General features: G+C 39.0%; 1 non-coding gene and 1 pseudogene across 1 annotated transcript; both read left to right on the forward strand.

Moving 5' to 3' along the window:
* The first annotated feature begins 20,890 nt into the window (after window positions 1-20,890).
* Window positions 20,891-20,987, forward strand: LOC138831523 (U6 spliceosomal RNA; annotated as a pseudogene).
* A 3,938-nt stretch (window positions 20,988-24,925) lies between these two features.
* LOC138831518 (U6 spliceosomal RNA) lies at window positions 24,926-25,032 on the forward strand. The gene has a single exon (XR_011373356.1). It is a non-coding gene; the product is annotated as a U6 spliceosomal RNA (small nuclear RNA).
* Window positions 25,033-27,546: the final 2,514 nt, after the last annotated feature.

A 27,546-nucleotide genomic window follows, 5' to 3' on the forward strand; every position in this document is an offset into this window, starting at 1 on the left:
TTGCTACAGATTTACCAAGATCCTGAGTTCAAATCCCATACTAGGAAAGAAAACTAGTAGAAATTCCAAACCAGGGAGCTTTATTTTTTTAATTTAGTTAGTTAATTAATTAATTTATTTATTTATTCTTTTTTGGGAGGGGCAACCATGGGGCTTGACCTCAGGTCGTGGAAACTCTGCCTCAGCTTGGATCTCCCTAGGCCGGGGTGCAGTCTCCAGACACATAGTCCATCCTGAGATCTTAGGCCCAGAGGGCTTTCAGGAAGAAAAAAAAAAAGCTGAAAGCACAAAAAGTGACGAGCTGCAGAGGGCTGGGTTTTTTCAATTTTTCTCTTTTTTTACAGTGGCCATCCTCGGTCTGAATGAAAGGCTGCAAAGTGGACCTGACCTCCCATTGCTGATGGCTGGTGGGCTATCAGTGTCAACATAGGCTCTGGGTTCAAATCCCAGTCATGACACCAATGGCAGGAGATCACAAGAGACTCATTCCTATAAATAGGAATACTGATTGAAAGAGAAGTTCATGCATCTGTCTAGTCTAAAATTGGATGCAATTGTCCTAGAATGCTGATTGATCTTAATTAATAGTTTATTAAGCATGAAAAGAATAATATTTCTTCCGTGGTGGTATAATAAATACCTAGGAGTTGGTAGGAATGTAGTAGGTGTCATTTAATCATAGATAGAGGGCTGGCACTCTTTACTAATATGTATTTATTTGTATACCACCATTTGCCTATTCATGTATCGCTGTTTTGGCCAAACATGGGAGTCAATCTCAGTGCTTGGAAACCACCTGACAGCTTCATTGGCTAGAGGCTGCCATGCTCAAACTCACTCATTTATGAATTGGGCCTGCTAGGCCCTGAGTTCAGATCCTTGCACTGCCAGGCATGATGGAGAACACATCTAAAATCTAGATGTTATGTGATAGGATGTAAACAATATAATGAATGGTATAGGTGTCATCAGAGTCAATAAAATAAATGGTAAATAAATGAATAGAACAAGAAATAAAATGAATAACCACAACAAACACAGTATGGACTGAACATCTGTATAGAAGTATAAATCCTATATTTAAAATGAATATAAGGAGTATCTTTTCCAGGCCTGAGGCTTGAATTCAGCCCTACTATGAGGAGAGAATGTTGGAAGATCCTGAGATACTGGTTTCCGGTCGTAGAAAGGGTCATGGAATGCTATCGATCCTATCCTTGAATGAGTAGTTATTGCATTATGTGAGTAGCAAATTATAGGTATGGGGTACAGATTATTTGTAAAGAAGAGTTGATGAAGCATGACAATAATCATCACAGTCATGAAATGGAGCCATCAGGAAAGATCCAAGAATCGGTAGTCACTCAGTAGATTGGATTCCATCACAGGTCACCATCTCTACTACTCTATACAAATATGTACTTATTTGTATTCTACCCTCAGCTTATGAGTGGATGACTATTGTGCCTCCCCACTCTTCCCCCGTGGGGGGGTTCAATCTTAGGTCCTGGGAATGGCCTAGCTCCTTCGTGGCTCATAGGCTGGTTTGCTCATGTGGACCCATTTACCAATTGGACCTGATAGACTCTGAGGTCTGATCCCACCCCTGCCAAAAGATTCATCTTCATGTCAGAAGTCAATTATTGCACCTGTTTTCCTTTCCAGTGCAAGTCCTGGGTCTCAGCTATGATGGAGAATGTGTGGGCCACCCTGTGGCCATGGGAATAAGTTGTGATCCATGTCAGTCAAGTTATACCTGTCATCATATACTCAAGAAAATACACAATACATACATGAATAGCATACAAAATAAAGAGAATAACTACACTCGATGCAAGATGCAGTCCACTCATAGATGTGAATACATATCCCATGTTTAAATGATGCATTGAGGAATATTTTGGCCTCTCTGGGGCTCAATCTCGGTTACTGGGAATGGCCTAGCTCCTTAGTGGCTTACAGTCTGGTGTGATCACACGGATCCCTTGGGCATTTGGGCCTCCTAGGCTCTGAGTTCGATTCACAGCACTGCCATAAATTCACCCTGATGTGAGAAGCCAGTCGTTGCACCTGTTTTCCTATGCTGTCCAAGTTGTCAGTCTCACCTAGGATGGAAAATATATAGACAACTCTATACTCATGGGAATAGTTTGTCATCCAGGTCACCAGAGTTATATCTGTCATTCTATACTCAAGAAAATACAAAATACAGCCATGAATAAGACACAAAATAAAGAGAGTGACTACATCAAACCCAAGATGATGCCCACCCATATTTGGAAATATAGATCCTCTGTTTAATTATGAATTTATGGCTATATTGGCTGCCACCAGGACTCCATCTCAGGTCCCAGGAATGGCCTATCTCCTTAGTGGCTCACAGGCTGCTGTGCTCACCAGGACCCATTCACCAATTGGGACTGCTAGGCCTTGAGTTCGAATTCATGCACTGCCAAGATTCATTCTGATATGAGACACCCAAGGTTACACATGTTTTCCTGTCCTGGATCTCATCAAGGATAGAGAATGCTATATCGGCAACTCTATAGACATGGGTCCAAGTTGTCATCCATGTCAGCACAGTTATATCTGTCACCATACTCAATAAAATACAAAATAACATCCATGAATAAGACACAAAATAAAAAGAATAACTACACTGAATGCAAGACGCATACCACACCTGTAGGTAAAGACAGATCCTATGCTTAAAAATGGTGAGCTTGCTATTTTGTCTAGTTCTTGGGTTTTAAATCAGGCCCTGGACCAGGCCTGACATTCTCATCTTCAAGGATGGTGAGCTTCCCCTTCCTACACAATGCAACAGAGCTACCCAGAACTGAGTTCACATCCCAGCACTGACAAAAGATTTATCCTTATGTCAGAAGCCAGTTGTTGCACATGTTTTCCTCTCCCATGAAAGTCCTAGGTCTCAAGTAGGATGGAGAATGCATAGGCAACCCTATAACCATGGGAATGGGTCATCATCCATGTCAGCACAAGTAGTATGCTGATATCATGTCACCATACTTAGTAAAATACACAATACCTCCATGAATTATAGACAAAAAAGGAGAAGTGCACTGAATACAAGATGCTGTACACACATGTATGTCAATATAGATTCTATGTTTAAATTATGAATTTATGACTACAGTGGACCATTGTGGGGATCAATGTCAGATCCTGGGAATAGCCTACCTCCTTAGTTGCTCACAGGTTTTTATGTTCACCTTGACTTATTGGCCAATGGATCCTGCTAGGCCCTGAAATCAGATCCCAGTACTACTAACACGTGGATCGTGGAGTCTGAAGCCGAGTGTGAAACTTGTTTTTCTTTTCTCTGAGAATCCTTGGTGTCAGGCTTGATGGAAAACATTTCTACAAATCCAGATGCTCTGTGATAGGATGTCATCAATATAATAAACTGGATGGGTTTCATCATAGTAAAATCAACGGTAACTAAATGAATAAAACAAAAAATGCAAGGAACAACCACACCAAACATGTATAGACTGAATATCTATAGGTAAGTATAAATCCTATCTTTACAATGTATATAAATAGTATGTTTTACAGGGCTGGGGCTTGAATTCAGGACTAGTGAACAGGCCTGACTTTCTTATCTTCAAGTACAGTGATCTTCCCCTTCATCCACATTTCTGCACATTTACCCAGATCCTGAGTTCAAATCTAAAGTCTGGAAGAATAAACAGTGTGAATTGCCAGCCAGGGAGCTATTTTTTTTTTATTTTACTTTTCTCAGTACGGCGCTTGAACTCAGGTCATGGCAACTCTGCGTCAGCTTCTATCACCCTATACGGGAGTGCAGCCACTGGACCCATAACTGATACTGGGATCCTAGAGCCCAGGCCTTGCAGGGAAAACAATGCACAGAAAAAAATGTGGCCTTTTTAAATTTTCTTCCTTTGCACGGTCACCCTCCTGGGGTACTTCATCTTGCATTGCTGAAGGCTGGCAGACTATCAGGGAAGCCATAGGCCCACTTGGCAACATAAGCCCTGATTTCGAATCCCCGTCCTGACACCAACCAATGCCAGGAGATATTAAGAAACTGGTTCCCATCCATCGGAATAACAAGGGAATGTTATCAATATCATGGTTGAATGAGTTGATCATGAATGATGCTCCTATAAAATTAGACTGCATCATTTCAGGAGGCTGATTCATTTTATTTATTATTTATTAAGCATTAAAAGAATATTATTACTTAAAGGAGCACAATAATTTCATGGCACTGATTGATTTCATTAATAGTTTAAAGATGAAAACAATAACATTAATTATATGGAGGCATAATAAATACCCAAGAATTGCTAGGAATGTAGTCTATATAACGGAATAATGTATAGACATCTCTGGCACTCTATAAAGATATATATTTATTAGCATACTGCCATCTGCATGTCAATCTATTCTCATTTTGTTAACACCTGGGGCACGATCTCAGGTCCTGGGAACTGCCTGTTCACTCAATTTGCCCCAGGATATCGTGTTGACACTCACCCATTCATGAATTTGGCCTTGTAGGCCATGAATTCAGATGCCAGCACTCCCAAACAATGAATCTTGGAGTAAGAAGCTGATGGTGATCCATGTTTTCCTTTTCTCTGAATATCCTGGGTGTCAGATATGAAGTGGAATACATATGCAGAATTATATCCTATGTAATCAATGTAATCAATGTTCTATGTGTCATAATATTCAATAAAATAAATGGTTAATACATGAATAAAACAAAAAATAAAATAACTACACTGAACACAATATGGAGTCAACATATGTATACAAATATAAATCATATATATTAATTGTACATGAATAGGATGTTTTCTAATGGTGGGGATTGATTTCAGGCCTAAGGAACAGACCTGAATTTCTTGACTTCAAGGAGGCAAGCTTCCCCTTCTCACACAGTGCAACAGAGTTACCCAGACCATGAGTTCCAATCCCAGTCATGGCAAAAATAATGGCACCTTTATACAGTGTGAGGCCCAATTCTTAGGTAGTTCATTATACCTCCAGTTTATGAATGTGATTATTTAAGTACTTCCCAAAGTATTAACTAAAATGGATCAGTGTCCTGTAATATAATTTTGCATAAGTTTATCCTGGAATCATTCAAGAACTGCGCATTAAATCATGACATATATCACATTCCATTGGTAATCATATGGAGAGGAACAAGTTTCTTAGGATCTCCTGCCATTCGAACTGTGAGATCCAGCTCCCACTACTTCAACCCAAGGATAGGGAACTCACAGGTCTGTCCAAGTACATCAGAAAGACCAATTATTAGGCAGGCAACAGTGGCTCTCAACAAACCTCTTTGATACTTACAAGACTGTGTTGTGAAGATCATGGTCAAAGTCACCCTAAGTAGGAAAGTCCTTGGGACCCCTGTCCAACTTCAGTGCCAACAAAGCCAGAAGCCCTGTGGCTCCACTGTGGAGGGCGAGCCTTGAGCCAAAACAACTCACAGACTGTGCCCAGATCCTGAGTTCAAGGTCCAGGAGTGGCAACAAACAGACATACACAACTATCAGTGCAGCCATCCAGCTAAAGCAGGTCACCCTCTTGTCCCCAATTGAATTGGACAGAGTTCCATCAGAAAGGGCTGGGGGACCTGCTATCATCTTGACTCTGCCCATGATGCTGGCATCACAGGATTCCAGCCACACTCCCATTCTTTCATGTTTCTTTCTGACCAATGAGATACAAGAATGGTGGCCATGCCCACATTCCATGCTGCCCAGTAGCACCTAGATTCACTCTGTTAGTTTACACCACTACCAGCAGTTGAGGAATGTAGAGGTGGCTGAGTGGTGAGCAAGAGACTCGATGTGACTTTGGAGTATAGTAGGAAATTGATGCGCCAGCCCACTCCCCAGCCCCCTCCTTACCTTCCGGATTTGGTGCCAGTTTCAATCCTCAGACAATGGTGCGCTGCCAGCTGACCTAAGGCCCCTACCAGGTCTCTGCCTCTGGTCCTCTGCTCTGGGCCCATATGTCCATAATGCTGCCACCATGGCTGCTTGCCCCACCTGGAGCAGACACCAACAGCTTCTTCCAGAAGCATAGGTGAGTGACTGCCCCAGCACCACTCCTATGCATGTCAGACACCCCTCTGGGGTACCATGACCCCCTGCTTGTTTCCCCTCCCTGGCTCTGAGAAGTCACCTTTCTGTCTTGGGCATTTCTGAAATAGAGACTCAATATATGCTCAGGCTGGGCTGGATTGAGGTCCTCCTATCTGTGACAGGTATGCTCCACCAGGCCTGTCCTCTGTAATTGGAATAGTAGACATGTAGTGACATGCTCAGTCATAGGTTTTGATGGATTATCCCAAACTCTTAGTCCACAGCAGCCGATTCTTGACCACTGGTGAAGCTCTGGGTAAGGCAACAACCATCGGACCTCAGTCTCCTCACAGGAGAGTTGTGAGGAAACAATGGATTTATACAGAGGGATCTCTGGAGCATGGCTAAGCACAGAGGGAGCAGCCTTCAGATAAGGTTCTTAGCAATTCTGTGAGCATATGACAGGAAGATACCTGGAAAGGACTCAAGTGGGGCCAGTTATTAATTGTGCAACAGGTGGGAATTATGAAACAAAACATGGTTCTCTTTCATCATTACCCTATCCCCATAAGGAAGGGGATCCTTCACTCTGTTGAGTTTTGCAGCTAATGAAACCGAGGCACAGAGAAGCCAGGTGACCTACTTGTGACCTCAAGTTCACAGGGAGCTCAGCCTGACTTCTCTACCATGCTCCCTAGGACAATGGGTGCTATTCAGTCCACTTCTTGTGGTGGGAAGTCCACATATTGTTAGTCGTGGGGCTTGCACTCTAGGCCTGGGTGCTGTCCCCAAGCTTCTCAGCTCAAAGGCTAGTGCTCTACCACTTGAGCCAACAGAGCCTATTCTGGATGTCTGGTAGTTTTTGGAGATAAGAGTCTCACAGAGGTTCCTGCCTGGGCTGGTGTGAACCATGATCCTCATGATCCTCAGCCTCCTGTGTAGTTAGGATTAGAGTTCTGAGCCACTGGCACCCGACTTATGTGTAATTCTGACTTACTTTCTCTCTCTCTCACAGGAACTGGTTGAATGGGTGCTGGAGCAGGCGGCAAAGCATCCCTATGTGGCTGGATCCCAAGGTGGCTCTCTCATTCTGGAGCTGGTCTGGTGTGTGGGTCAGGAGCTGTCTCGCCTTGAGGAAAAAAAAATGCTCAGGAATAATTCCCTATTCCTGAATTTAAGCCTCTGGTCTGGCAAAAATAAAATTGGTTAGTAAATGCAAAATAAAGAACCCATACTTGGAATATAGAATTGCTCCTTCCATTCTGACACCTGACAATAGTCCCTAATTCATATGCTTTACTTATATTAGGATACTGTGTTGAAAAAAAAGTTTTGTTCATTAGGTCACAAAAATTAATGCCAGGAATATGCTTAGATGTCACTTGAAGATTAATTCTCAAAATTCAAAGATTCTGGGATTTTGTGTGGTCACTGCTAATCACAAAGGGAAGGATAGTCTAAGTGAGATTTGGAAATGTTTTTGGTCAGTCATGACCCCCAAAAGGCAGAGTTGTGACAGAAGAGAAGGAATAACTCCAAATGGAAGGAAAAAATGATAGTAACTAAGGTATACCAGAAACTTTTCTAAAGGACCATTTTTGGTTATTGAAGAACTAGTTATCAACTACTTATCTTAATCTCTGTGTGCTAAATGTATCTCCTTCTATGCTATTCTTTCATACCTGATCTCCTTTGCTTTCTAAAAATCTCAGTCTTTCTGTATTTCTCTATGAAAATTTCCTAATACTAAATACACCTATGTAGAGCACATGGGCAGCACAGATGGTGCTGGGAGAGAGAGTATGCAGAGCCCAATTGAACTTCCGATCAGTGCCTAACCAGCCCGTGAAGGCTTAGGTGCATGATAGGGTGTGACCTTGACAGTGATTGGTTCCTCTTCCTCCCTTGCCATGCCACCTGCCATTTTTGGCTTTAAAAAGGGCTGCTCTCTGTTTATAAACGAGTTTTCTATTTGCTGTATTTGGCTACCCGCTGTGTCTGATTGTCTCCTGGGCTGAGGGAGGCTGGGGAACCGGTGAGCGCCCCATTTACCTTTCTTCGGACCCTGTCCATCTTTCGTGGGACAGACGAAGACCCAACATCTGGTGCCCAATGTGGGCCACGAAAGGAAAAGATACCGGCCAAGGCTAAGCGGTCTCTTGGAGTAAGTGAAACCCTAAATTTGGTAATGCTATATCACAGAAAAAGGAGGAGGAGGCAACATCAGGCCTAGAAGGAGTACAGGAGGACTTGGGAAGTGAGAAGGAAAAGGAATGGGTCAAATTCGATTGAGAACACACTGAAACATGCACAGTGGAAGTCAAAACGAGTAAAAGTTACCCCCTCTTACCCAGCTGATACTGACGATCCTAGGCCCCCTCCCTTTTCCCCCGAATGGAGGGGAGGTACGGCGCTCTACAAGACCTGTGAGATGGACTTGCAAGACCCAGATCCCTACCAACCTTTCATGGAGGGGCCGAAGGCCGGGAAAGTAACGTACTTGGAGACCTCCTCTGGAAAGGAAGGGCCACTCGAGAGCCCAGACTCTAGGGCACAGGATTTGCTTCTCCAAGAGTATCCAGTCAATCTGGCACCAGGAGCTAACAGGCCCTTGGAATGGTATCCATGGGAAGCTAAGGATTTTAAAGAGCTCCAAAAGGCGGTGGCAGAGAATGGCCCAAATTCTCCTTGGCCCAGACCCTATTACAGGGCATTGCTTATCACCCACGTGTCCCTAAGGACGGGATGGATGTGGCCAAAGCCGTTCTAACTAGTTCTCAGTTTATTAAATGGTGTGCTTTCTTTAAGGAGGAATGCAGGGTGGGAGCGGAGAGTAACTGGAAGGCTCAACCCACAATACCTATTATTTACGTCATGTTAGAAGGGTCGGGGGAAGCCTACTCCACCGGCATCCAACAGGCCGAAATACCATGACCAGGTGAGGCAGGTAGGACTTTCCACGTGGTACAAATTGGATTGATGGGCCTACTGAGTCCCCCATGGCAGGAGTGAGACAAAAACCTGGTGAGCCTCTACCTGATTTCATAGACCGAGTCCAACAGAGCATTCACTGCAAGCTACGGGCAGGGAACCTCCGAGATCAGTTTGTAAAGCTGCAGGTCTGGGAAGGGATGAATGCACACCACCTCATGGCCTGTGCAGGATTGAGAGAGAGTTCTCTGAGCAGATGGGTGGTGGCTTCACAGGATGGGGAAATGCAACACCAGTCCCAATCACTAGCTTTAGCTTTACAGGCTCAGACATCTGCAATGACGGAGGCTATTACTCAGGCGCTGGCAGCCCAGGGCCAAGGAACCCCAAGACCATCGAGGAGAGGGAGTTATTTTAAATGCTGGCATGGGGGGCACTTTAAGAGGGATTGTTTACAACAATCCCCCAACAACTGGCCATTGGGCAAACCACCCCCTATTCCCTGCCCTAGGGGCATGGAGGGATACAAGTTTGATTTAGATGGGAAGCCTTTAAAATTGGGGAAGGGCATACTCTAGCCCTGTTAACTCAAGGAGGAACCCCTTCTGCTGTGAGGCCCAGACAGCCTCGTGTAAGGGCAGTCCAGGCCCATTGGACTGTCCCCCTGGTGGATGGACTCCACCCTAAAATGAGTATTCTTATAGGCAGAAAGAGGTTTCACAGCTTAATTGACACTGGGGCAGACCGAACCATACTCAGGGAGGAGGAAGTGCCCTTGGACTGGAAGCTTGCACCTGGACCCCCGACATTGAGGGTAGGGTGCAACTCCCAGTCCAAAGAAATGGTTGCCCTTATGACATGGACTAGCTGAGATGGAGAACAGGGAAAGATACGCCTTTGGTGGCAAAGAACCTCACTGCCAATTTACTAGGGCAAGACATGCTAAGACAAATGGATTCCGTGAACACTACAGACCATCGAGCATCCTATGATGATATCCTGGATGGGGAAGAAGCACAAAGTCTTAAACAGGATCTAGAAGGAGTTAAGGAAAGGGATTTTTTAAACTTTCATAATTACAGAGAAGATCAAAGGGGACCCGCTCAGGTGCACCCCCAATCCCAAAGGCCACTGCCCGCCGAGTACTTCCCATTAGGTGGAAGCCAGGAAGCCCAACCTGGGTGGAGCAGTGGCCATTGACCAAACCTAAACTTGAAGCCCTCCACCATCTGGTGGAGGAACAGATAAACCTAGGGCATATTCACCCTTCCATAAGTCCTTGGAACACACCCATATTTGTTATTCAAAAAGCCTCTGGGGCTTGGCATATGCTCCAAGACCTACCTAGGGTAAATGAAAGGATGGAGCTAGTAGGAACGCCCCTAAGAGGCATGCCCTGAACTCCTGCTATGCCTTCAGAATATACCTTGGTTGTGATTGATATTAAAGATTTTTTTTCTATCCCTCTGCATCCAGATGACTGCGAGAAGTTTGCTTTCTCTATATCTTCTCTTAATTTTTCCCAACCTGATTGGAGGTTTGAATGGACAGTGCTGCCACAGGGAATGGCCAATAGCCCGGCCTTCTGCCAACAATACTTGGCCACAGTTTTAGGGCCTGTGCTGGGTTCAGATACCTCCCTTGCCTATGCCTACATGGATGATATAATTCTGGGAAACCGAGACCCAAGATGCCTGGAGGGCCTTCTGGCCCAGGTTCTTGCCATATTAAAAAAGGTTTTTTGTTTTGTTTTGTTTTTTTTTTACCATAGCTCTTAATCAAATTCAAAAGGTAGCTCCTTTGAAGGTGCTCGGGACCCACTTTACCTTGACTCAGGCCAGCCCCCTTAAGCCTTTGCTGGATATTCCAGCCTTTCTGACCTTAACCCAACTTCAGAGTCTTTAGGGGAAATCAATTGGCTGTTGCCATGGGTTTCTGTCCCTAAAGATAGTCTTGTGCCCTTATTTGTCCTGTTAAAAGACAGGATGCTACAAGAAGTTATTAGAATTACAGACAGCCATAGGGCAATATTTTTGCAGTTCCAAAAAGCCCTGGATGAAGTTTCTCTAAAGAGGTATTCTATTTGTGAGCCCATTTCTCTTTGGTTGTTTGCAGGTGTCATGTTAATTTCTGCAGTTTTAACTCAAAGTGGGGAGCCATTAGAGTGGGTTCACACTCCCCTGGGAGGCACACCTCGGGTGTACACTCAAGCAGACCAACTTGCAGATGCTATTGTGAAGGGAAGTATGCAAGCCCAAAGACATTATGGCCTTGACCCTCACTCCATTGTTTTTCCTTTTTGGATGGCATATGTTGAGTGGCTCACTCGAGCCACTTGCTCTCTCCTTGGAGGGGTTTCTAGGCCAAATTGACTGCCATTATGGGCCATCCAAATGGACTGTCATTTTATGGCGACTTCCCCTCAAAATGCCATCTCTATTTTCTTCTACGCCTATTCCTGGAGCCATCCATGTTTTTACTGATAGAAGTAAGGCAGGCTCTGCATATGCAGCCTTTGAGGAGCAACAAAAGACCCCAAGCCAACAAAGATTTCAACCTTGTCAAGGGTCAGCGCAATTTAAAGAAATGCTGGCCATAATTATGGCCCTTCAGGACATTGAAAAACCCTTTAATTTGTATTCTGATAGCCTATAAAACAAAAAAGGGGGAGTTAGCCCCCATATACAGTTACAGCGAGCTTTGTTTACCATTAACATTTTAAATTTTTCAAAACAGGAAACTGAATCCAGATTTCAGAAGCACTAAACCCTAAGCCCCAAGTGAAAGTCAGGTGGAAGGACCCCCTGACACAACAATGGAGAGGACCTGACCCCCTAGTTACTATGGGCAGGGGATTTGGATGTCTTTTTCCCATAGGGGAGACAGCCCCCATTTGGATCCCTGCGAGGAACCTTACATTTTTACCCATATCCTCTATACAAGAGGATGCCTAAGAATAAGATAACCAACAAGGAAATAATAACGGCCATGGCCGAGGCTTGTGTTTTAAAGAGAAAAGCCAGAAAGACAATTACTAACCATCCCCAAGGGCAACCAGGCCTTGAGAAGCTCTTGTGTTCTCTAATAATTGCAGATGGCAATACTCCAGCTGTTGGCTATCCTGACTCTCCCAGTCCTGGGAACGGCCCTATGGAATCTGCATCAACCTCAACAGGTGACCTGGGCAGTGACCAATGCTGGCAATGCAGAAATCATCAATAGCACCACAAGAGAAGCTGTCCCTTTGACCTGGTGGCCTGACCTTCATTTTGATCACCACCCTATGGACTGTTTAATATTTTTGTAGGAGTTAATTATTTTAATGTCACCTGTTTTAATTGTTCTTTTACTAATTGCTTGTATAGCGGCATTGAATCCATACTTATTGTTAAACAACCACCTTTTGTTATGCTTCCAGTTTAGATCTTGTCCAACCCCACAGGCAAATAGCTGGATTAAACAATCCCCACCTCTGGACTCTGAAGTGGCAAAGACTGCTATCCCATCCTTCACTAGTGTTAAAGGGCTAGTAGTGACATTTCCTGGCCTAGTAATGCTTATGCTGATGTTTTTTCTATGCTTTCCTTGCATTATACTTGCACTGAAAAACTCTCATGAGCATAGTCAGCCAGTTACCAAGCTCCAAGTGAATGAATTTCCCCCTCCCCTGCTGAGAGGAATCGCAGCCAGAGACAGGTAAGAGGGTGTGTCAGTCTGAGCAACCTAAGGCAGGGCCTTCAGCTTCGCTCTGAAGAATTTCCCGGTGACAGGTAAGGCAGACAAGGCGATCCACCCAATCTAATACAGGCGGGATCGCTTCTTTAAACAAAGACGGGGGGAGAGGGGAGATGATGTTGGGAGCCATTGGGAGCTGACAGTAAAGCTCAAAGTTCATCTTGACCCCTGTGCTAGCTTAAAGGCATGTACAAGGAAATGGCTTACTTAAAAGACACCAGGAATTAATTGAACTGCTTCGGACTGTGGTGGGACTGATGTTTATTACTGTGCTAGGTGGGGATGTGAGGTAACTGGGATGGGCTCTTGGATCATGCACAAGGGCCCTCCCTATCCTTGTCTGTTGAATCTTGACACCCAGACTTGCCTGGAACCCCTGTATAGCCAATGCTATCCTTACCAATGTAATCCTGTTAAAACAACCTTTACAGAGGAGGGAAAAGCATAACTAACTGGGAGGTGGGTCTGCCATTAAAAAAAAAGGGGGGGAATCTGTAGAGCACATGGGCAGCAAAGATGGCACTAGGAGAGAGTAGAGTGGGCAGAGCCCAATTGACCTTCCAATCAGTGCCTAACCAGCCCGTGTAGGCTTAGGTGCATGATAGCGTGTGATCTTGACAGTGATTGGTTCTTCTTCCTCCTTTGCCATGCCACCCGCCCTTTTTGCCTTAGAAAAGGTGGCTCTCTGTTAATAAACGAGTTTTCTACCTGCTGGATTTGGCTACCTGCTGTGTCTGATTGTCTCCTGGGCTGATGGAGTTTGGGGAACAGGTGAGTACCACACTTACCTTTCCTCCACCCCGTTCATCTTTCATGGGATGGACAAAGACCCACCACATCTATACAGATGGCAGAGGATGCTAATGTAAGGGTCCCATAGGTTGAGTCATTAATGTAACCAAATGGAAAAAAAAAAGGATATATTTATTGCTAATTCAATTTTTCTGAAAAGCTGCAATTTCATCATTTGGTTCAATTTTCCATTCTTTGGCTACATAGTGTCATTCAGTGCACATAAATGCAAATATGAGCAAGGTCCTGGAGGCTCATGCATGTAATCCTGACTACTCAGGAAGTTTGGATCTGAGGATTGTGGTTCACAGCCAGCCTGGTCAGGAAAGTCCAAGAGACCCTTATCTTTAATTAACCTCCAGAAACCTGAAAGTGGAGCTTTAGCTAAAGTGGTAGATCACTCAACTTGAGCTGAAGAGTATAGGGATAGCACCCAGGAACTGGGTTCAAGCCCCACAACCAACAAAAAAAGTGAAATATGACATTAATTTTCCCCCAAAGGAACGACAAGATCTTCCCAAGCAGAAAAAAAAATAATTCCAAAATGATTCAGTGCACCTACTTTTGCTGAGTTACTTAAGTTATGGCTTTTTTTTCTGGACATAGTCTTTTCTTTTAAAAATTGTCAAATATTAGGTTTATAATAAACTTCATCTAATATTTCTTGTTTCAAAAGAGAAATCAATACATTTGGTGTCACTTAGCTGTCTTATGATATTAGTTCAATGCCAACCCAGGCAGGAGAGTCTGTCAACCTCTTATCTCTAATTAAACACCAAAAAACCAGAAGTGGAGTTTTGGCTCAAGCAGTAGTATACTAGCTTTGGGGGCAGGTGTGCAGGAAAGACAATTGTTCAGGGACAGACTCCAGCCTCTGGGTCAAGCCCCAGAACCAGCACAAACCAAACGAACAAGCAAAGAAAAAAATCCCAGATATTTCTTTGAGACCCTCCTTAAAGGTGCACTAGTCTGAGAAGAGGCTACTTTTACTTATCATACTCACTGGATCCTGCTTTTTTGGAATCTTTATTGCTCTGGAGAACTCAGGACCAGACTAAACGAATTGATAAATGTCTCCTGCAACAAGAGAATCATCTCAGGGGTGAAACATCCATCCATAAGACACTTTAAAACCTCCATGTCCTTGTTTCTTTGCTGTAGAACCCTTTTAAAACAACGTTATTTCCTTTTGTTCTATGCTGGACATCACATGGCACATTATTTCTTTTTGTAATCCTCTCCACTAGAAGTTTACAGAAAAGTTTTATATGAGTATAGAACACACTCAAAAAAGTCAGGGACAGATTTTCCTTCAAACCTTGGGATTCATTTCTTGTACAGTAAAAAGGAAAGCACAAGTTAACATGAACTTTGTCCTTCCTCTATGTTCATTTCCTTTCCTGGGATCAGTTTCCACATCCAGTAGCAGTTACCTCCAGTAACAATAGATAGTGCTGCCTGAGTTATGATGAATGTTTTCTCGCTTCACTGAAATAACACAAGGACTCCTTTGGACCTGAGGTAACACGTCTTTCAGAGACAACTTAATAAAGAGAAAATATGAAATTTATGTTGCATATAAATACATTATCAATGAATACATTGAGTTCAAACTTTGTAAGTTCTCTGTAAATTAAGGCGAATTTTAAATGGGAAGAAGGTTCTCAGATCATTCTTTTTGTGAGTGTATATGTTGCGCATTATTTCCCAGGTGTACATGCATTAACAGTAAGGGAAACAAGAGCAATAATAGGAAAAAGAGAAGTTCTGTGTTTAAGTATAAGGGGTCAGTATACTATAAAAGACTCTACAAATAAGACAACATTGAAACAATAAAGCCAAGTCCAGTATTTCGATTTATGGGAGTGATATAGAGAAAACATTACTCTCAGGTGGCACACGAATTATGAGGGCACTACTTTTCTAAATCATGCTTGCTAATAAAGCAACTTTGTAGAAAGAAGAATGGAAGTATAATTCTGCTTCCAATGCAAGTCCTTAATTAGGTACCTTTGTGTACAATGAGAAAAAATGCTTAGGTTTGGAGTTTGTTTTTGTTTTTGTTTTTGTTTTATTGGTTTGTCCTAGGGCTTGAACTCTGAGCCTATTTATGCTCAAGGCTCCTGCCCTTCCACTTCAATTTCAGTGCCACTTATGTCTGGTTTTTTCTGGGAAGTTTATTGGATATAATAATCTAGGGAACATTCCTGCCTGTGAATTAAGGGAATTTTGAGGTACACCCTACATGGTGGAAACTGTTGGGCTAGGATGACTTTATGGCATAAATCTTGGGATTGATGGTCATAGAAATAATAGCTTACTTTGATAAACAATTGCTTACTCTTGAAGAATTAATTATTACAGATGGTTTATAGTTTTATCCTCTACCAGAATGTGGCTATTTTTCTGTTGACTTCTCAATCTGTAACATCCCATTGGAAATTGAATCTATTGCAGAATTTCATAACATGCAAACAAATATGGAAAGTTCAGAATTTGAAAATGAGTAGTTACCAGTCATAGGAATTTTGAAGAACACATATATTCTCTCCTCTTAGCAATGTATTTTCTTTTAAAAGTTATGGGTTTCTATAGAATTACAATGTTTTTGGTTTTGGTATGAGAAAGTACTAAATTTATTCTTTTTTCAAAATATTGGCAAGTATATTGTGTAAATATTGTCTAGTTGGATTCAAGTTGATGGTCCTCTGATTAAAAAGGGGTAATTAATTCAAATTAGATGCCAAATAGTATAGTTTTTAAAAAGTTACTACACAAAGAATAATATTTACTATACCAATACAGTGAAATTATATTGTATGCAGCTTATTTTTTAAATTTAATTTTATTGTCAAAGTGATGTACAGTGGGGTTACAGTAATTGTAAGGTAGTGAATACATCACTTTTCAAAATAGTTACCCCTCTCTCATTTTTTTCACAGTTTTCTTTCACCCCCAAACCCCTCACTAGTTGTAATGTACATTTCCAACATATTTTCTTGTGAGTTTTTCTATTGCATTGGTTTGCACTTTGTCCTTTGTCTCGCCATTTTGTTGTTCATCTTCCCTTCCCTAATTAAGGTAAAAGTATAGACAATACACAGGGTATCAAAATCAAATACAGCAGGGGGTAAACCATAAGGGAAAATCCCAAAGAAAATAGAAATCACATAGTACATTAAAAACAACAACTGCAAATAAATATCTGTTTCCATATCTTGGAGTTCTTTTTGCTCAGCATCAGCTTATATGAACATATATATGCATTACAAAACCACTGGAAAATAATATTTTCACGGACACTTTATCATGACAACAATATAAGTGTTTTTGATAGTAAAGGTGGAATTAGGATTGGTGAATTCGCAATTCTGATAAAGGAATTTCAAAAAAGTTAAAAAATTCTGACAGGTAAATTTTAACTGTTCAAACTTTTTAACAACTTTGCCTATTAAGAAAATTTAAAATTGACTGGGAAAATAGACTTTCATGCAAAGAAATCCATGGAGCCCAAGCTGAGAGGGAGCAATGTGGGTGATGATGGCTAATTTTCACAGTAAAGAAACAAACCTCACAAACATTGCTGTAAATCCTGTAGGTTCCCTTGAGAATTGTCCTTACCCAGGAAACATATTCTCACTGTGAAACAATGTTGTACTGGAATTTAAATTCAAATTTCTTTTTAAAAAGGCATCAAAATTTATGAATTGAACTTTAATTATTAAATTATTTAATTAACTTTAATTTCAGAGACAAAGTTTTACATTAGAGTTTGTCCTCATTAATATAGATGTTGGGTTTTCGTGGCAACCAAATGCTAGGGTGAAGTTTAATGCACTCTCTTGGACAAGATAACAGCATGATAGAAAAAAATGGTAAATATTTAGTGAATTAGTTTGACTAATTACTTTGCCAGAACAAAAAGGAAAGATATAATTCAAAATCACTTGACTTAAAAGAATGACGAAAGAGTAGTGAAGAGAGATGAGAGAAAATATAAAGGATTTTTTTTCTCTCCAGTAGAGTAATGGGTTCTTGATCCGTTTCTCCCAATCTATCTTCACAAGCTAACAAGTGTGGCTTAGGACTGGAGTATCCAGTGCAGTGAAAGAGAACTCACAGAAGAAAATATTTGCAGCAGATGCAGGTGATTTATAACCTTAGACAATCTATTTAAATCTGTTCAAAATTCTCTGCTACCCCAAACTTCCCTCTTTGAACAGTTTTGTTTGCTTTTCCCAAGACTACCCTTCATTAAATATTTAAAATTTTGAGAGGTCATATTTATCCTCTCTAGAGGTTGCTGTTTGCTTGTGATTTTTGTGTGTTTTTGTTTTTTGTTATGTTTTTAACTGAATTTCAAAATGTTGTGCAAGTATATTACAATAAATATGTCTATCTAATTGTCCAATGCTCCTGGGTCAGAGTGACTCCTTCTATCATTCTCAACCAACCCCTTCTCCAAGATTTATTTCAGATTTACCACTTTTTTTGTCACATGTGTACATTGAGTATTCTAGCTGTACTTGCCCCTTGTTCCATTTTTCATTCATTCTATGTTTTTACTATTATTCCTTTCTGGTTTCAAATTCCTGATAGTCATTCTGTTAAACTATCTGTTAATACTTTGAAAAGTTTATATACATTCCATGGAGCTTCAATCCTGCATATACTTGAATGTATGTCAGCTTATAATTCCATATTTCATTCATCTGCAATAACAATTTGCCAGACTGGAGATGTGCAGCCCCTAGACATGATAATATTCTCATTCATTTGGAAGATTAATCTTTAGTCAACAAGAAAGTTTAAAAATGGCTAAGAATGTATTCCTAGCTACCAGTTTTTATAAATGGCTTTGTACAAAGTTTTGTGATTATTTTATTTGACATGGGATAATATTTTCTACTACCTATAGGTTTTGGAAAAAGAAGAAAACTAAAATTTACTACTATAGAGGAATATGATAGAAATAGAAGACAGATTTTATATTTGTCACATCTCTGATGAGTACCCATATTCAAGATTTAAAGTCTTATTTCATACTATGTTAGACAGATAGGGAAAACATAAAACAACATATGATAAGACAACTATTTGTGACTTTTTAAAATGTACCTTATTAAATGATGAAATTTACTTTATTAGCTAGTGTTTGGGTTTGAATTATGGGAGGTTGATCTATTAAACACATTTCTGGAAGGCAGCTACTGAACAAAACAAATGATGGGGGGGGGACTATTTCTACACTTTAATGAATGGTTGAATGTGTTTGGCATTAGTGCTAGGTAAATAATTCAACTCTATTGTAATTTGCTCCCTACATTTGTAAAACTTGCAATGTCACTTATTATCAACTACTTGTCAAATGTTATTTTGGTGAATGTGATTTTATAAAGTTTTGAAAAAGAATATATTTTCAGGAGATTAAATGTAGATTATCATTGGCTTGAGAATGATAGCATTTTTACACTACAGAACCAAGATTTACTGTAGTACCAGTAGTTTGAAGCATTAAGGATCTTCTCAATTAATGTTTTTTTTTTTTTAATTACAATTGACCTGTAAGTCAAGTTTTCCTAGCCTTGGTAGACCAATTATGGATCTATCGTTCCCAGAACAATTTTTTTGGCCTACTTATACTGGACTGAAATCTTTCAGTAATCATTAGGACAGGGGTATTAAAAATAATTTTGTGACATTTGTGATCTTGTTCACTCATATGGGCTGGTCATTTGTAAATTGTAAGTTTGAATTACTGTACTTTCTTTCAGATTTTGTGATCTCATATTTCATTTTAAGTTCCCTTGCATTTCACAATTGCTTACTGCTAATTCCAGTGTTGTCAGGAATTGAGATGGATTTTCAATTACTTTGTTGGCTTGTTGCATGGGCCTAGATGAGAAGTCTTGCCCTTGTTACTTGATGATGCAGATAACTGAGACCTGGGATCCTAGGACATGTGTGTCCTGCAGAAGAATAATAGCTTTTCGACATCATATCTGCAAAATTTGGGTATAATCATTAGTAATGCTTCCGAAAGATGGAGAAAATCAGTTTGGGACCAGTGAGTTAAAACAATAAACAGAGTAGCAGCTTAAAATCCCTAATAGATTAGAGGAAAACTATTTTTTTGGCAATGTGAATTCAGAAGACCAAGAACACTTAGAATGTATCACAAGTTTATACCAAAGATATTGCATTGACATTTTTATTTCTAATATGTATTCTAAACCTAATTATTTATATTCCAATACTATTTATTGGAATAAATATCTATTTATTTTTCAAATTATCAATTAATTCTAGTAAGTTTCACTGTGTGAACTAAAATATCAACACATATAAATATAAAATGTATAACTATATACAAGAAAAAGGAACACGTTTTGCAATATTCTGTTGTGGTTAGAGTATCAAATTATTTAAAGTATTTAAAGTATTATTTCATTATCTCTACCTCAGTGTTTGGTAGAGTTGGACCTAAAGCTTTACCATTTGAAGATTTACAGCCTAGTGGCAAGAGGAAACACTTTGATTAAAACATTAACAATTTAAGGCGTAATATCGAGGATAGACGTATAGACTTCTCTTGTAAATCTGAAAATATTTGGTGATAGAAAGGCAGTAATGTAAATTCCTGCCTGGTTGGATGGTAGACGGGCCAGGACATTAGTTAATCATTCATATGAACAATTTTTTCACCTTCTTGGCTTTAGATACTTTTGAAATATTAGGTATAATAACCAATTATATTTTGATAAAATACCTTCTAGTCTAAACATTTCTATCTGAACTGTTCCTGACTCTAGAGACAGGAACTTGTAATTAAGATTAGTTTTGTTCCAGTAAGAAAATCTATGCTTTCAGGGTAAGGTATTCTGGTTCGTCTGTTCCTAAATGGAAGAAAGGTAGAGGGTCAGGTTGACATTTGTGCCAATAAGATCTCATTTAGGAATTTTTAGGCTGCAGAAATTTAGAAGTAGCTCTTAAGCAAGGCTTACTTTGAATCCATTAGTTCCACAAAGCTAACTCAGCTGATAAATAAGTACTTGAAAAGCTATCCTCTTTGAACCTTGCTTTAAATTCTTCAAAGTATGATGAAATCTAAAATGAAAAAGACTTAAAATACTCATTGACAAAAAAAAATTGCAAATGTGAGCAATCGACCAAACAGTGTAAGTTTTTTTCCAATATACACAGAATTTTAGAGAAGTAATATCAATAGCATTTTTAGGAACAATAAGGTTTCCTAGTTACAAATAGTCAACCAAGGATACATGCCTGTATAAAGATTGCATCATTAGCTACTTAAATTTAGAGGATACTACATGCTTCAACAGCACGTCTATCCAAATTTCAATACAAAGATTAACATGGCACTTGCACAAGGATGATATGAAAATTTGTGTAGTATTCCATATTTTTCATTCTTCAGATGCAAGAAATGAAAAAGTTATTAAAAATTGATTACAAAAATACATTTGTAACAATACATGTAATTCATTGAATTGAAAGTTAGTTTGACATCAGTGTATTAAATCATTACCTTAGAAAGGCCTTTACATAGCATAACTTTTACAAAACTTTTGAAATTAGATAACATTTTTATTTTATCCCAAAGAAATAAAATACTATAAGGACCTATGGGACAAAAAGGAATCTTAAACTGTTTCTATATGGAATGCTATCTGAAATGACACATTTATTAATGAACCTATATATTATGAAACAATGTAGAATTAAAAGTATTATATCTAGGAAGGATGAAATAGATTATGGATATTATACAAACAGAATACAGATTATCTTAAAATATCCTTTTTCAGACAAGCAATAGAAATATCTTTAGTTTCTGCATTACTCATTTCAACAGATAAATTAAAGTTATTTCTGATTATAAAAATCACAAACTCTGCAGAAATCATTATTGATGTATACAAACAAATCTTGAATACATTTTGACATCAAAGTCCGGCAATTCACTTGGAAGAATAGCATGGAATCCATGAATTTTTAAAGTAAGATATTAATGTGGCTTTGTATTGTGAAAACATTTTGTACGGACACAAAGATGGATTGGCATTTTTGATATTTAAGAAACTTAACCCAACCATCATGACTTAGGAGAAAAATTTTTGCAGCCTTCCACAACTTCAAAGAGGTAGTGATACATACTTATCCTTTTGGCAATATCAAATGCAGCTTCTTCCAAGTTGTTCTTGACCTGGTGTGATATAATATTTCAATAGAAGGAGATCCCGCGTACCTTTGTTATTTCTATTCCCAGCAGCAAGATGCAAGTTTGTCAAGAGTTCTTTAGTTTGGGCATTGGTATCTGCATCATGATGAAGTAAGAAAGAAGCCACTCTGGTATTATTCCACATATAAGCACTATGCAGGGTTGTCAAGCCATTCACAGTTATTGCATGAATATCTGCCTTGAGCTAACAACTCATGGACAATGTCTAAGTGTCCACTGTAGGCTTCCTGATGAAGAGAGCTATACTCATCATCATCCCTAATTTTCACATGAGTGGCCTTTTTGGAAAGTAGTCTCTGCACTGAAGTAAGCCGATTATTTTCAACAGCCCAATGAAGAAATTTGCTTGGATACTTCTTCACTTTTTTCTAGCAAATGATACCATTTCTCACTTTTTCATCTAGTTCCTTGTCTTCATCAGAATTGCCTAACTAGAGACTTTGAGTACCAGTGGGAATGAGTTGTAAATGATTTCCCCAATAGTTCACATTGGTTGAAGTAGTCAGAAAAATCTACATTTTCTACACCTGTTTTTTCACCATGATTTTTTTCTCTTTTTCCATTTTTACTATTTGAAATTATTCTAACTGGAGAGTAGGGAATGGATAGAGAGCAGAAGAAATAAGTGCAAAAACAATCTTCACAGAAGCAAATTCTCAGAGCTATTTCATGACTTTGAAAAGGATAAAGTGGCTGAAGTTAGTATAAATTTAGAAGTATGAAAATGGGAGGGGGGACAAAGATGGCAACGGGGCAGTAGGGAAACGCCACAGCTCTCCCCAACCAAAAAGAGAGTTCAAGTTCCTAAGCTTAATCTCCCCAAGAGACCCACAAAAACAAAAAGATGAACACCCATAGAAATACAGGAGGTGGAAAATAACAAAAAAGAAAGAGAGAAAAAGAATTTCAGAACAGAGAAGTGCGAAGACTCCTCCCCCAATGCTTACTGGTGGTGAGCAGGCCCAGCAGGGGCTGCTGGAGTCCCAGAGACAAAGGGGCTGCCTGCAGATCACCCACACAGAAGGACATAAGAAACCAAGAAACAAAGAACTTCCACTCCTCTGGTCGAACCACTATTAAATAACCCCATGCTGCTGATGACATGTATGGTGTATATGTGTACACCATTATATGTTACAAACAATTTGCTCCAGGAAAGTTAGAATGAGTTTGTGACTTTAATTGAGCATCTTCATCCGAAAATACCGTGAAAATTGGGAAATTTTGTAATCACTTAATAACAATTAAAAAAAAAAACACCAGAAAACTACATGTGGAGCTATGGCTCAAGTGGTAGAGCATGAGCCTTGAGCTGAATTGCTCAGGGACAGCTGCCAGGCCTAGAGCTCAAGCCCCACGCCTGACAAAAAGAGAGAGATAGATCTTTCATGTGATTGATCCTAACATATTTATAAAATTATGTCTTTATTGCTTTGTATGTCCCTCCCCCATGGTATAACCCCTGGTTTCACTATATATGAAGTTGGTGTATGTGGAGGGGATGGGAAAAAACAAATCGTTAAAACAGAGATACAGGAAGACACATTTCAACAATGAGATGTACAAGTCTTTATGTCGAAAAAAGAACTTTACAACTTTGGTTGGGGAGATGGTGGGGATGATACGAAGGAATGGGAAGGGGAAACAAAGGAGGAGGCTACAATTCTTGATAAGAAATGTGCTCATTATATCTTACCCATGTAATTGTTACTCCTCTGTACAGTATTTTCACAATAAAAAGAAGTATGAAAATGACAAAAATATAAAAAGATATTCATATATTTCATTATATAACCCAAACCAGAAAGCAAATGTTGTTTAGATGATTTCTTAAAAACAGTCTTTCAGGAGCTGGGAAGGTGGCTCAGTGGGAGAATGTTTGTCTTGCATGCATGAGGTCCTGGGTTTGATTCCTCAGCACCATATAAGAAGAAAAAGACAAAAGTGGTGCAGTGGCTCAAGTGGTAGCACCATCTTTGAGCTGAAAAGCTGAGGGACAGCACTCAGGCTCCAGAGTTCAAGCCCAACAAAAACAAAAACCAAACCAAAAACCTAAACAAAACACAGCTCTCACATTTGTATCCTCAATTCTTTAAAGACACTGCTTCAGCCTAGGACTAAGATTTTAGGTATAGACATTTATCAACACTTCTGATTGAGATTTCTACTTGAGAAAACTTTAAATCAATATTTTGTTCTTAATTTTTCTCTTTGTACATTCTCATGCACCTATAAAAAATGGTGTGGACATCCCAGTAACATTCTCAAAGTACCTCCTGGTGATGAGTTACGAAAAGTTGTATTCTATTACAAAAAGGAAAACAATGCTACAAATAAAGAAAACTAATGATTAAATATTAATGGTTAATAAAATAAAAACCAAACACCAGTGTTTCCAGTTTTTGAAATGTTCTACATATTAGATTTTACTATTTACTCATATTCCTGTACATTTAAAACTGGCTAAGATTATGATGTTCACAAGAGTTTTGTAGGCTACGAGTAGCCTTTAAAGTTACCCACTAAGGTTACTCTTAATTTATGGCTCATCTCATCATTTGTATATGGCTTATCATATTTGTTCCTCACTAACATGTAAAGGAAGGCCTCAAGTTTTAACAGAAACTGTGTAGTTAAAATCTTAACTCTTCACTGTTTCTTTACACAGACTTTGCAACTTCTCATAGTAAAGTTTCTAAAAACTCTGAAATGTACATACTTAGTAGTATATGTCTGCTACCATAAATCTTAAATACTTTATGGAAAAGTTTTATGACCTGCCAAACAGTCTTAATTTTTGCATATATAAGCAAATTCCCAGTATTAAACATATATAAAACAATAAAACTTTTAACAAACCTTAGCACTTGCTACAGTGCTCATTATGACAGGTGCCATGTATAGAATAATGAATTTCTACTCTTACATATCTCTTGAACAACAAATATCTGGAATTATTTTGTTTTTGACATATCTCACTTGACTTTATTCTTAAATGTGTGCTTGCTTAAGAAATATATGGTTCTAAAATTTCACGACAAGTCTTTTTAACTTATTTTTTGTTGAATTATCTAGTTTAGGAAAATCAATTCCAAAATGTTCTGTGCTCAGTTTGGCAGCACATACATTAAAATTGGAAAAATACAGAGAAGATTAGCATGACCCCTACGCAAGGATGACTTGCAAATTGATGAAGATTTCCACATTTTTACAACAACAGATGCTGGAGGGGATGTGGACAGAAGGGAACCCTACTCCATTCTTGGTGGGAGTGAAAACTTGTACAACCACTTGGAAAGAAGTATGGCGGTTCCTCAGAAGATTAAAGATGAGATTAACAAGGAACTTGATTAAAAATCGATAAAAGCTCTGAATAGACATGTTTTCCAATATGCTCTGAAAATCACCAGTGGCTTTACAAAGTTGTGTTAAATATCAATTCTATGCTGGCTTAATGCTGTGTGAATAGAAGTCACTAGAGAAATGCAATTCAAAATTACTATGATACTACTACATAACTATTATAACTCTTAAAAATATTCGAAGGAACTTGGTGTGGTGGTAAAGGCTTGTAATTCCAAGCATTTGGGAAGTTGGAGTAAGAGGATTTGAGCTTAAGGCCAGCCTGGGATACTGCACATAGTAAAAACATGCCCTTTAAAAAAAACTTAAAAGGTAATAATGTTGGTGAGAGTGTGAAGAAAAGGAAAATTTCTACACTCTTGGTCAAAATACAGGTTAGTATAGTCATTGTAGAAAGTAGTATGCAGTTTTCTAAAGAAATGCAAAGTTGAAATATCATCTGACCAACCAATCATATGATTAGTTCTCTCTGGGTAACTCGTAAATATATCTATAGTTCACTGTTATTCACATTATTCACAACAGGCAAGATATAAATCAAAGTTATGTGTTCAACTATAGACTAATAAACCAACTGTGGCACATGCACAAATATAATTTTCTGTTTCATCCTTAAAATAGCAAGAGATTTCTCCCATTAGCCACAACTTACAATGACCTAAAAGATGTAATCTAAATGAAGTAAAATGTTGCTTTCTGATCTTTGTAAAACCACACACACACACACACACACACACACACACACACACACACACACACACACACACACACACACACCAACCTAAGCAACAGAGAAATTTTTCAAAAAGTAAAGCAACTGGAATTGCTGGGGCATTTAGGTCACAATATAGATGATAGTAGATATACAGGATGACCAAGTATAGAGTTGTAATGTCTAATGTGAGCATACAGGGGACAACACTGGCCTTACATAGGAATGAAGCTAAATATGTAGGAGTTGGTCTTCCTTGTAGGGGTTTCTCTTTTAGGTGTTCTTCCTTCAGTAATGGATGAGATGAACGTAATTCTTTACATATACTTGCCTGTTTGCAGAAATAATAACAAACAATACAGCAATAACGTTTTATGCTCAACATAGAACAAAATGCCAAATTAATGTACATGAAATTATCCTTGATATAAACTAATCATTACTAATAAGGGAACCCATGGGACCTATGTTTCTTTAAGTCTGGCTTCACTTGATGTGATTTTTTTCGACGATCTCCTATTTCCTTACAAATGAGGTGGTATCATTCTTTATGATGGAAGCATAGTATTCCATGTGTATGTATGTGTGTATGTGTGTGTGTGTAACATTTTTTTTATCCATTCATCTACTGAGGAGCATCTGGATTGATTCCATATCTTAGCTGTGGTAAATAATACTGTGATAAACATAATTGTGCTGGTAGATTTACTGTGGCCTTGTTTGTGATCACTTGGGTAAATGACCAGATGTGGGATTACTGGGTAATAGGGGATCATGATTATGTACATCAAGGATAATCTTAGTAGATGAGCAGAATAGGTCAATTGCTATGTACATATGATCATAAAAGGTGATTCCAAGTGAAATGAACTCTAACACATGTTCTTCGTTGTTGTTGTTCTAATGAACTACGTGATTTCTTTTTAACTTTTTGTTTTTTCCCCACTTATGACAGACACTATATTTGATTTTGATACCCTGAGTAGTGTAAATATGTTGAGCTGAACGAGGCAAGGGAAAGGGAAAAAACAAAATGGTGAGACAAAGGAAAAAGGGGGAACCTTCGTAACAGTGATACTCACACGACAATATGTAGAAAATGATCTTGGTGTGAGCATTGGGAGTGAAGAGGGAGAAAAATGGGGGACGGGGTAAAAAGTTAGAAAAGAAATAAATCTATTATCTTACTTACATAAGTATAACCCTATTTTAAATTACGTTGACAATAAAATATAAATAAAAAATAAAATAAAATATTCGAGAGCAGCAATACAGGAGATGGGAGTGGGGAAAATACTGTACTATACAACGAAGAGTACAACAGCTGTGGAGAACAGGAATTTTACTTCATCATAGGAAGTAATAAACTGGGGTACAGATTTTCAGCCTCATGTCAATCACTAAAAAGGGAAAACCAAATGCACAATCAGCAAACCAATAAAATAGAAAACTAAACAATTAAGGTGGAGAGATGATTTGGATGAAGAGAAACAAATGACACAACTAGGAAACAAATAAGAAGCTGGTAAGTTTTTAAAATATTACCCTTAATTCTAATAAATGTTTTGCATCACAATTTGTTAGAACTATACTTCAAATCACAGTTTAATAGTATATCATTTTAATAATAGGTTACCGATTATTGATTT

The sequence above is a fragment of the Dipodomys merriami genome, unplaced genomic scaffold, assembly GCF_024711535.1.
Source record: "Dipodomys merriami isolate MVZ:Mamm:240054 unplaced genomic scaffold, mDipMer1.0.p SCAF_199, whole genome shotgun sequence".
Taxonomy (NCBI): domain Eukaryota; kingdom Metazoa; phylum Chordata; class Mammalia; order Rodentia; family Heteromyidae; genus Dipodomys; species Dipodomys merriami.